This window comes from Callorhinus ursinus, unplaced genomic scaffold, assembly GCF_003265705.2.
Source record: "Callorhinus ursinus isolate GAN/ISIS: 27379988/994484 unplaced genomic scaffold, GSC_fseal_2.0 scaffold52, whole genome shotgun sequence".
Taxonomy (NCBI): Eukaryota; Metazoa; Chordata; class Mammalia; order Carnivora; family Otariidae; genus Callorhinus; species Callorhinus ursinus.
This window is the reverse complement of record NW_027397114.1, coordinates 2,915,041-2,928,028: the sequence shown is the minus strand read 5'-3', so window position 1 is coordinate 2,928,028 and position 12,988 is coordinate 2,915,041. Positions and strand designations below refer to the sequence as shown.

Sequence of the window (12,988 nt, the reverse complement as noted above, 5' to 3'; positions counted from 1 at the left end):
ATATTATGAGCAACTCTATGCCAACAAATTAGATAACCTGGAAGAAATGGGTGCATTCCTAGAGATGTATCAACTACCAAAACTGAACCAGGAAGAAATAGAAAACCTGAACAGACCTATAACCACTAATGAAATTGAAGCAGTCATCAAAAATCTCCCAACAAACAAAAGCCCAGGGCCAGATGGCTTCCCAGGGGAATTCTGTCAGACATTTAAAGAAGAATTAATACCTATTCTCCTGAAACTGTTCCAAAAAATAGAAATGGAAGGAAAACTTCCAAATTCATTTTATGAGGCCACCATTACCTTGATCCCAAAACCAGACAAAGATCCCATCAAAAAGGAGAATTACAGACCAATATCCTTGATGAACATGGATGCAAAAATTCTCACCAAAATACTAGCCAATAGGATCCAACAGTACATTAAAAGGATTATTCACCACGACCAAGTGGGATTTATCCCTGGGCTGCAAGGCTGGTTCAACATCTGCAAATCAATCAACGTGATACAATACATTAACAAAAGAAAGAACAAGAATCATATGATCCTCTCAATAGATGCAGAAAAAGCATTTGACAAAGTACAGCATCCTTTCTTGATCAAAACTCTTCAGAGTATAGGGATAGAGGGTACATACCTCAATATCATAAAAGCCATCTACGAAAAACCTACAGCGAATATCATTCTCAATGGGGAAAGACTGAGAGCTTTTCCCCTAAGGTCAGGAACGCGGCAGGGATGTCCACTCTCACCACTGCTATTCAACATAGTATTAGAAGTCCTAGCCACAGCAATCAGACAACAAAAAGAAATCAAAGGCATCCAAATGGGCAAAGAGGAAGTCAAACTCTCACTCTTTGCAGATGATATGATACTTTATGTGGAAAACCCAAAAGACTCCACCCCAAAACTGCTAGAACTCATACAGGATTTCAGTCAAGTAGCAGGATATAAAATCAATGCACAGAAATCAGTGGCATTCCTATACACCAACAACAAGACAGAAGAGAGACAAATCAAGGAGTCGATCCCATTCACAATTGCACCCAAAACCATAAGATACCTAGGAATAAATTTAACCAAAGAGGCAAAGGATCTGTACTCAGAGAACTATAAAATACTCAGGAAAGAAATTGAAGAAGACACAAAGAAATGGAAAAACGTTCCATGCTCATGGATTGGAAGAACCAACATTGTGAAGATGTCAATGCTACCTAGAGCAATCTACACATTCAATGCAATCCCCATCAAAATACCATCCACTTTTTTCAAAGAAATGGAACAAATAATCCTAAAATTTGTATGGAACCAGAAGAGACCCTGAATAGCCAGAGGAATACTGAAAAAGAAAAGCAGAGCTGGCGGCATCACAATTCCGGACTTCCAGCTCTATTACAAAGCTGTCATCATCAAGACAGTATGGTACTGGCACAAAAACAGACACATAGATCAATGGAACAGAATCAAGAGCCCAGAAATGGACCCTCAACTCTATGGTCAACTTATCTTTGACAAAGCAGGAAAGAATGTCCAGTGGAAAAATGACAGTCTCTTCAACAAATGGTGTTGGGAAAATTGGACAACCACATGCAGAAGAATGAAACTCGATCATTTCCTTAAACCACACACAAAAATAGACTCCAAATGGTTGAAAGACCTAAACGTGAGACAGGAGTCCTTCCAAATCCTAAAGGAGAACACAGGTAGCAACCTCTTCGACCTCAGCCGCAGCAACTTCTTCCTAGAAACATCGCCAAAGGCACAGGAAGCCAGGGCAAAAATGAACTATTGGGATTTCATCAAGATAAAAAGCTTTTGCACAGTAAAAGAAACAGTCCACAAAACCAAAAGAGAACCGACAGAATGGGAGAAAATATTTGCAAATGACATATCAGATAAAGGGCTAGTATCAAAATCTATAAATAACTTATCAAACTCAACACCCAAAGAACAAATAATCCAATCAAGAAATGGGCAGAAGACATGAACAGACATTTTTCCAAAGAAGACATCCAAATGGCCAACAGGCACATGAAAAAGTGCTCAACATCGCTCGGCATCAGGGAAATCCAAATCAAAACCTCAATGAGATACCACCTCACACCCGTCAGAATGGCTAAAATTAACAAGTCAGGGAACGACAGATGTTGGCGGGGATGTGGAGAAAGGGGAACCCTCCTACACTGTTGGTGGGAATGCAAGCTGGTGCAACCCCTCTGGAAAACAGTATGGAGGTTCCTCAAACAGTTGAAATTACAGCTACCATTTGATCCAGCAATTGCACTTCTGGGTATTTACCCCAAAGATACAAATGTAGGGACCCGAAGGGGTACGTGCACCCCAATGTTTATAGCAGTAATGTCCACAATAGCCAAACTGTGGAAAGAGCCAAGATGCCCATCGACAGATGAATGGATAAAGAAGAAGTGGTATATATACACAATGGAATATTATGCAGCCATCAAAAGGAATGAGATCTTGCCATTTGCAACGACGTGGATGGAACTGGAGGGTGTTATGCTGAGTGAAATAAGTCAATCAGAGAAAGACATGTATCATATGACCTCACTGATATGAGGAATTCTTAATCTCAGGAACAAACTGAGGGTTGCTGGAGTGGTCGGGGGTGTGAGGGATGGGGTGGTTGGGTGATGGACATTGGGGAAGATATGTGCTACGGTGAGCGCTGTGAATTGTGTAAGACTGTTGAATCATAGATCTGTACTTCTGAAACAAATAAAACAACATATTTTAAGAAAAAAGAAAAAGAAGAAGATAGCAGGAGGGGAAGAATGAAGGGGAGTAAGTCAGAGGGGGGGACGGACCAGGAGAGATGATGGACTCTGGAAAACAAACTGAGGTTTCTGGAGGGGGGGAGCGTGGGGGGATGGGTTAGCCCGGTGATGGGCATTGAGGAGGGCACATTCTGCATGGAGCACTGTGTGTTATGAACAAACAATGAATCATGGAACAGTACACCAAAAGAAATTATGTAATATATGGTGATTAACATAAGAATAAAAAAATAAAAAAAAAAAAGAAATGTTCTCATTTGAACAAAGATTTTGGAAGAGCACTGGGTAAATGTTTGGTAGCATTTAAATATTACGAGTCTGGCTTAATCACCAATAACATTATGCAGCTACCTTTTCCCAGTTCACTGCCTGTTAACCTTAATGTTTCCCAATTCAAATTAAATGATTTTTACTCTGCCTTTTGCTATCATATGGCATTGTACTACCCAAGCTGCAGGGTACTTATCCAATCCAAATGGCTAGACTTAATCCCTCCTATGATGAGAAAACAACACTGGAAAATGGAGCAAGGAATAGGTCTGTCTTGAAAGACATTTAACTCCACTGTCAGGTACAGAGGTGGTCTGACCATCAGTGGAGACTGGACTGAGTGGGCCTCAGCTGGCCATTGTTCCTGAAACCTGGCAAACTGGTACCTGCTATGATTTCTTTCTGCTGGATAAAAGCATTTCAGTGGCCTAGGACTTCTTTGATTTTACTGACAAGGCAGTCGTTTATCACTGGGTAATGTTTATCTTTAGCTATAAGATCTTCATGAAACCTCAGTCCACAGCTCTTTTGGTATATCCTGGGTGCAGGCTGACTCTCACACTCGACCAGGAGTGACTTCTTTTCCTCCCTATGCCTTCTGATACCTAGATTTGGTAAAGACACTCGCTCTTCCAGTGCAGACTCTACCCTACTTTCTTGTGTCAGGATATATAACACTTCTTGCTCAGGAAAACTCCACCGTATTTCTGGTCTATGAAATAGCCTGCATATACACCTGTCACTCCTCAATGCTCAATGTTAATCCACCTTTGAGTTCTTGGGGATTATCTCAATTCCTAGAACAGCAGTAGGTATTCAATAAATATTTGTTGAACCGAGCACAACTGACTTACAAAGAAGATGGCAGTCCGTGGAAGCACTTCATACCTTGTTAGCTAATAAGAAAGAGACATCATTTTCTAATATTTTTCCCCCAATGCTTTATAGACTTTGTGGAGTAGCAGGTACAAATGCTATGAACTATAATCAAACTGGTAAGTGCCGTAATAGAGATTTAAACGATGTTCACTGAGCGCAGTAGAGAATGATTCATATTGGGAAGTAGAACAGACAAGGTTTCCTAAAGGAAAGGACACTTGGAGTGGGTCTTGAAGTTGGAGCTGATTTTTTTTTAGGGTTGAAGGGCTGGCTGTGGGAGTAAGGCAAAAGGAAAGAGCGTGTTTGGAGAGAGGAAGCAGTTTGAACAGGCATGAACACATTAATGACTGTACTGCAAGGAGATAACAAACTCAAAGGGCTGCTGTCTGGATTGAAGAAACTAACACACACAGAAGACTCTTTTTTTTAAGATTTTATTTATTTATTTGAGAGAGAGAGAGAGGGAGAGCACATGAGAGGGGGGAGGGTCAGAGGGAGAAGTAGATTCCCTGCTGGGCAGGGAGCCTGATGTGGGACTTGATCCCGGGACTCCAGGATCATGACCTGAGCCGAAGGCAGTCGCTTAACCAACTGAGCCACCCAGGCACCCCACACAGAAGACTCTTGACAGCAACTCAGAGCAGGAGCTTGACGATTGTTGAATGAATCTGCATTCAATGACTTGTGTCACCTCCTCCCTGCTTCTTCCCCTTTGCTGGCTATAGTTCTCAATAGTACATGAAAGACCAATGATGTTTTCTATATACCTGGCTTTTAAAAACCTGGCCTATGTGGAACCCCGGGAAAACCAGAAAAGGGATGGCAGATCACAAAGGCTTCTTTTAAAGAACATGGGGTTTGAGGCATATGATTGAATAGGAATACAACAAATGGTTGAAAACTAGGGCACTGGAATAAGTAGTGTTCCCGCAAAAAGAAAGAGACTCAGTCATACAAGCAAGAAATTGATTTTAAAATAAGATTTGGAGAGGGAAGTTTTATTTAGTACATATATGTTGATCCGAAGAAGACTGTAATTCTATTTTTCAGGCCAATATTTAAGCTGTGTTATTTAAGTGCAGCTAATAATAAGAGAAATTTTATTCTATTCTTTAGCTTCTTAGCCTATGGACTTTAAGAGATATAGCACATTGATGTTTCAAGTCAAGAGACTCTAAATATCTTGTTCAAATGTTTTATTACATATTGTTCCCATGTACATTTTATTGAGATAATTAAATATTCAGTGAGAAGATAGTTATCACAGACCCCTTACCATCTAAAATTTATATTAGAACGAACAGATCATACAGTTGAAATCATCTAGTTAGCTCTCCTAATTCTGAGGCCTTTAAAGGCCCAGAGTACATGCAGAAGGTAGAGTTCATCTCTTTTTAGTCAGTTTACATTATTCCACTCAGTGTCCTTGGAAAATAAAGTGCCCTTTTTATGTGGATTTAAATGTGCACTCAGAATAGAAAATTGCATGTGCATTCTGTGGAAACAAATAGCATTCTGCAGTTAAATACATTTCTTTGTTACTATGCTCCCCACATAAGTACGAACATTCATTTTGTTTTAAAAATGTCCCTCCATAAGTGGCATTTTTTTTTTTACCTGTAGTGTAATCACAGGCAAGAACCAAAGTGGAAAGCTTTCTACACAAAATGTTCTTTATTCAAAGGCAGTAAGGTATATATCTGGTTATTTTGCCAAACTGTTTTATGAGACTTCTGTTTTTATCCCAGCTCCATGAACCTCATGGAAATACTTTGCTTGGTGCAGAGAAAATTCCGATTTCATGCTTGGAAGAATTTTATCAAATATTTATGAACACAAAATAGTTATTCCTGCTATACATGCACATATTATTAATACACATACACGTGCACACACACACCTTCAGTCCTCGCTCATCCTGATCTAGATAAGCAGCTGAGAGCTATATCACATGAATTATCCAAGAGGACATTTTTCATACAATAAATGTAACCTTTGCACCCTGCTCCTCTCAAACCCAACATGGACATTTAGTTTATAGCTACAGGTATCCCAGAAAAAATAAAATGAGTGCATGGTATCAGTCCAATATTTTCTAATTAACCACCTGGATGTAGTCACCTGGTTAATAACTAGTTAATGAGGGGGCAAAGCCTTCCAGGTTTTTGCATGGCTAAAACTCATACACATTCCATTGTTGATGCAATAAATGGCTGAAAACATGAGGAAATTGTGATGTTTGGGTAAGAACAAGGACATCAAAAATATCTGAATGTATGTGCACATGACTATTATGCCCTGCTCATACCTGCCACATCAGTGGTCCTTAAAATGCAGTGTGGACACCCTCAGTCTCAGTGTCAAGTAGGAATTTGAAAATGCAAATCCTTGTATTGCATCACAAACCTACTAAATGAGAAGCTCTGGGTGTGGAGCCCAACCATCTGTGTGCTACACCAAACCCTTCAGGTAATGATGGGATATCCTAAAGTTCTATCCAAATCATTTAGTTCTTCCCTAGAGGCCACTGACTTCAAGGACTTCTTGTGATTACTTCTTTAAAAATTACTTGAGGGGTGCCTAGGTGGCTGTATCAGCTAAGCGTCCAACTCTTGGTTTCGGCTCAGGTCATGATCTCGGGGTCCTGGGATGGAGCCCCGAGTCAGGCTCCCCACTCTGCAGGAAGTTTGCTTGTCTCCATCTCCCTCTGCCCCTCCCTCACCTCTTTCTCTCCCCCCCCAAATAAATAAATCTTTAAAAAAAAATTGCTTGAACCCAAATCCTGCTTAGTGTCTGCTTTGAAGGTAATCCAAGTTAAGACAATGCGTTTACATTGTGTCAACACATACACACACAGGCATTATAGTCCTAATAACATGCTAACAGTCACAGCAGAGTTGTTGTTTTGAAATAAAATGTATTTTTGCATGTTTGTTTTTCTTACTTGAATGTGAGTCCTTTAAAGGCAAAGGATATCAGGTATAATTTATCTTTCTATCTCCTGGGTCTAGGAAAGTGCCAGGCAAATAATAGCTCTTCAAAGAATGTTTGTGAAATTAATATATAAGTGGATAAAATTGATAGATTTTTAAATATTTAACTAATATTGATGACTGTAAGTATATCAAAGGTTACAGCTGAATCAACCAATGTTTAGAGTTGCCAGTAAACAGCTCTAGGAGCCCCAAGTCAGTCACCACCTAATAAGAAATATATATAATCATAATGCCACTGAAGAATATGTAAACTATTTCTGAGAATCGACAGTGAGCTGTGTGTGTATAGGGACTCCTGTCTTCCGAGTTCAAGTTATGTATTGCTGTGTTTGACAGAAATGCTGTTTTGTATTCATACTGGAACATTTGTTGCTGAAAATGTAAGTGTTTGAAGTATTTATAAAGTTATTTTTCACATAGGAACTGGGATTTCAAGGTTAGAACCATTTATCCCCATGGAGAGAAGATATAAATGAAAATATTACCCAAACCCACAGTGTGGATGAAGGTCATGACAACATTGCTGTGTCAAATAAAGAAAAAAAAATAACTTGAAATTATTTTGTGTAAATGGGTATGTCCCCATTGTGAGAAGCTAGTTATTTCTGCACTACAGTCTGTGTAGCACAAATCTCCATTCACTACCTACCAGTTTTTATTTTTATAACACTTTAAATGGGTACAGTAATTTATAGCTGGTGCCCAGGATATCTCTCTTCGAGAGATATGTCTTAAGAAGAAAAGTATTATTATCTATATTTCTTCTCTTGCATTAATTTTCTTTTGGTTATAGCAAACATTAAAGGGAAATATATGGGCAGTATAATTATCATACTTAATACTTTCCAGAAATACTGTATATTGAATTTGAAATAGGCTAGGGAACTTATTAGGCAATTGCTAAAACTTGCAGAGCTCCACCACATCTATTTTTTCTAAAGTATATAAAATCAATTGAAACTGAATTCTTTCTGGTGAAACTTGGGACAGTCTAAGTCTCATTTATTCTGAAGATAATATCCTAGGCTCTGATCTACAGTTGTTTTGAGGAGAATGAACAGAAAGAGGCTAGTGAGATTCCTTATTTGGAATTTAATAAATTTATTAAATTTAATTCCTCGTTCTTTCTCCTGTGTCTCTAGTCCTTTGCATCACCCCTCATCCCTTCTTATTCATTATTCTTGCACACCTGTTAGAATGCATGTCTCTCTGCTGCTTTGAGTATCCTTCTTCATTGTTCCACCTGCAGAGAGGTTTTCATCTTATCCTAGGTCCTGGAAGTGACCTTGCGCTTGTATTTTACCCTCTTATTTTTTTTTAATTCAGTTTAATTTAATTTTAAATTCCAGTATACCTAACATACAGTGTTGTATTAGTTTCAGGTATACAATATAGTGATTCAACAATTCCATACATCACCCAGGGCTCAAAAATACGGAACTTTTCATGAATTTTTGTGTCATCCCTGTACAGGGGCATGCTAATCTTCTCTGTGTCATTCCAATTTTAGTATATGTGCTGCCAAAGTGAGCACTTACCCTTTTGTTTAAAAAGCTATGGACAAGTGGCTATGAGAATACAGCTTTAATATTTTCACCTTAAAAACAACAACAAAATGGTAATAACATGAGGTAAAGAATGTGTTAACTAACCTTATGGTGGTAAAAATTTACCAATATATACACATATCAAATCATCACATCATACACCTTAAACTTATGAGTGTTTTTTATCAATTATATCTCAAAGCTGAAAAAAGGTCAGACTTTTTTTTAAGTCAGACTTTTAAAAACAAACAAGTAGCTGTGGGATTTCAATCTCCCATTTCCTTGTTGGTGATTCTTCTAACCAAGATTAGGGTAATATCTTGTTTACATTTATTTTCTCTGACAGCCACAGCATCTCATTCAATTTTCATAAATATTACATACATACAAGAAAATTCTCATAACTAAGAAGTAAGAAAGTTGAATCACACAGGAATCTACATAAGCTCTTCCCTTCAATAAGGGAAAATCTACAGCAAAGATTTTTGCAAGGAGGGAAAAAACAGGTAGCAATTTTTTCACTTCATAGTTGCTGGCCCAGTTTCTTTCTCATTGGGGAGTATCTGGGATACTTCGGTTTGTCAGTTGGAGAATTGAATTTTTCCAGTTTAGCACCTGCTGTAAAAGATCGTATTTTGAGCCCAAAACTGAGCTGTAAGTTTTGAGGTGATACATGCTCTGAATTATTTTTCTTCCTTGACACAGAACCACTGAGGAAACTTATACCAAAGGATTACAAACGAAACTTGTCCTCCCCTGGAAAACAAATGATGTGGGGAAAACACCTCCCCTTTGGAGGAGATACTGTAAATTAAAAAAAAAAAAAAAGATCTCAGTGTGAAGTTGCTGGTGTTCTGTTGCAAAAAGAAATAAAAAGAATGAAAAAGAAAAGAAAAACCTCTATCAGGTCTTTCGGATGAGTGAAAAAATAAATAAGATAGGACAATGAAATATATGTAAAACTTACAAAGCACTTTTGGAAGCTGGAGACCAAAGATTTTACAAGTGAATATCAAGATGGTAGAAAATAAATCTCAGTAGACTGGCAGGTGAGCTTAATGAAGTAGCAGAGGATGAATCAATGTTTATCAATTTAATCATCAGTTAATGGACCTCTGATTAAGAGTCACAGACCCCATGAAGTAATGGCAGACAGATACGTCAAGTTCAGAGCAGTGGGAATATCAAGATCAGAATAAAAGTGTCTCTACTACCTATAGAGAAACAAACAGGGAGATGAAGCATTGTGGAAAGGCTCTGTACTCTATAAAATGATTTTTGTAAGAATTAGTTGACCATGGTATAATGCAATTGTTGTTTTCTTCTGTTTCAGTCCTTCTTCTGGACAAGACATAAGACATTGATAGAGTGCAAAGTGTTAATTTAAGATCTTTGCTAAGGACAGGGTTTTTTGTTTATTTGTTGTTTTGTTTTGCTGTTGCTGCTGTGGTTTGGTGGGTGTGCCCAGCCTCTGGAGGAAGTGAGAAGCATAACTACAAAACTACTCTATTCAGGTTATATCTAAAATAGAATCAATGGGAACTTCTGAATATTTTGTTAGGAAGTGACCAAATATTACCAGACGTGGCAAACTTATATAAACTTCTTCACAGAACAAGAAGGGATAACCTATAAAGGGTAAAATGTTAGATGACTTAAATAAGTCAAACAAAGCAGTCCAAATATTTTAGAACTAAAAGTTCACTTATACGATAACCGAGGAATTGTTTTGATAATATTTGCTTAATCTAAATTACTCACTATTTAACCATCGCTCACTGAAATCTCACTCATGTAAACAGTACACAACAGTGTCTGTAGCATACAAGAAACCAATAGGACTGCAAGTGGCTGGAAGGAACTGGGTGACAAAATTCAAACAAAAAACTTTAAGAGAACTTTGGAGACATTCCCACTATCTAATACTCCCTTGGTTATGCCCACTCATGAATGGATCCCATGTTTTGAAAAATCTTGACTGCCAAACTGCATTGTTCAGGGAATACTTAATTTGTTTCTCCTTTTTATTAATAGAAGACAAATAACAAATATCTGAGATAGCCAGTTTCCCCACAGTGAATAGGTACAATTCTACCCCAAAGCAAAGGAACCCAACGTTTTAATTAGTCTGTACAGCTGGATCTTGAATAAAGGTGCAATTTTCATTAGTGTTTTGGACATTTTCAAAATTTCTTAAGACCCTATATCCAATTACTCTTGCTCTAGGAAATTTAGGGTCTCAGATATCCTCAGCTGTAAAGAGATCTTGGGACCCCAGAGAACAATTAATAAGTAAAAATACTTGCAACAACAGTGAAGCCCAGCCAAAATTCTTAATTAGGTTTTTATTGAACTCTAGAATACAATTTATTTTTCTAATAAACAGAGTACATTTTAATATGTTTGGCATTTTATTGTTCTATTTACCTTTCAGTTGTGCAATTTTATTTTATTAAGCTATGATATTTTTAGCCTCCAAAACAGTTACCTCCTTACCTAGGGTACATCCCCAGAAGCAATTACTTCTTAATTAGCTTTGACTCATTAATCTCTGCCTCTAACACTTTGCTATCAAGTGTGGGGGCACTTCCCACCCATGTGTACAGTACAATACAAACATCACAATAAGTTTATCTTGATTTCTTCACCTTGCTTAATTTTTTAAAAAAAATAATAGAATTTATTTTTTTAGAGAATTTAGTTTCATAGTAAATAGAGCAAAAGTATAGAGATTTCCCATATAACCACTGCCCCCCCCAACACACACATGCACAACCTGCCCCCATTATCAACATCCCCCACCAGAGTGTACACTTGTTACAATTGATCTAACTGCACTGCAGCATCATTTTCACTCAGAGTCCATAGTTTACCTTAGGGTTCACTCTTGATGTGGTACATTCTGAGGATTTGGACAAATTGTATAGTGACATGTATCCACCATTATGGCATCATACAGAGTAGTTCCATGAGCCTAAAAATCCTCTATGCCTCACCTATTCATCCCTTTCTCCCCAGTAACTCCTGGCAACTAGTCTTTTTTACTGTCTCCATAGTTTTGCCTTTTCCAGAAGGTCATATAGTTGGAATCGTATGGTCTGTGGCCTTTTCAGATTGGCTTCTTTCACTTAGTAATATGCATTTAGGTTTCTTCCATAACCTTACATCTCTTGATAGTTGTTTTTGTTGTTGTTTGTTTTTAGTGCTGAATAGTATCCCACTGTCTGAATTTACCACAGGTTTTCATTCATTCACCTAGTGAAGGATATCTTGGTTGCTTCCAAGTTTGGCAATTATGAATAGAGCTGCTATAAACATCCATGTGCATGCCATTCAAATGACCATAATATATGTCTCATACATATGTGGTCTTCATCCACTGTCCCCAGCTCACATCTCCCAATACCCTTGAAATTTCCTGAGCTGATATGAGCAATGGGAGCATCTTTTGTTGTAACATTTTGTCTCTCATCATCAGTTCCTGAAAATGCTTCAAAGCCATAATGGTGAAATGGGCGTCTTCTTATTCATAACAAACACCTTTCAACCACAAACGAGTTTATGTTAATGAGATGACTTTTGGAAATGCCTTAAAGATGGGGGCTGTTACCAGGGGAATGAACCATGAATAGAGGGTTAGAACTTTCAGGCCTACTCTCTGATTTCTGAGAGGGTAGAAGGGCTGGAGGTTCAATCAATCACTAATAGCCAATGATTTAATCAATCATGCTTATATAACAAAGCCTCCATAAAAACCTAAAAGGAGAGTATTCAGAGAGCTTCTGGGTTGGGGAACCAGAAAATTACACATGCCAGAATGTTGGGCTCCAAACTCTGGAAGGACAGAAACTACTTTGTTCAGGACCTCACCCTATATATTTCTTCATCTGGTTATTGATTTGTATCCTTTAATATCCTTGTAATAAACTGGTGATCTAGTGGATTTCCTGAGTTCTGTGGGTTGCTTGAGCAAATTGTTTGAACCCAGGTGGAGGATTGTGGGAGTCTCCAAGCCTGCTGGTTTGAAGCACAGGTAACAACCTGGCCTTGCAATTGGCATCTGAAGTAGAGAGCAGTCTTGTAGGACTGAGCCCTTAGTGAATGGAATTTGATGCTATCTTCTGGTAGAACTGGGGTACAGAACTCTTAGCTGCATCATATAATAGTTCTATTTTTAATTTTTTTATTTGAGAGAGAGAGAGCATTGGTTGGGGGGCAGGGGCAGAGGGAGAGGGAGAAGCAGACTCCCCGCTAAACAGGGAGCCTGATGTGGGGCTTGATCCCAGGACCCCAGGCCTGAGCCAAAGGCAATTGCATAGCCAACTGAGCCACCCAGGTGCCCCTCTATTTTTAATTTTTTTTGAGGAATCTCCATACTTTTTTTCCCATAATAGTTGTAAAAATTTGCATTCCTACCAATGGTGCACAAGGGTTCCCCCTTCACCATATCCTTGCCAGAACTTATTTCTTGCCTTTTTGATACTAGCCATTCTAAAAG

General features: G+C 38.2%; 1 non-coding gene across 1 annotated transcript; it reads right to left on the bottom strand.

Moving 5' to 3' along the window:
- Window positions 1–8,371: 8,371 nt before the first annotated feature.
- Window positions 8,372–8,477, bottom strand: LOC112814157 (U6 spliceosomal RNA). Its single transcript, XR_003205691.1, has one exon. It is a non-coding gene; the product is annotated as a U6 spliceosomal RNA (small nuclear RNA).
- Between the last annotated feature and the right edge of the window lie 4,511 nt (window positions 8,478–12,988).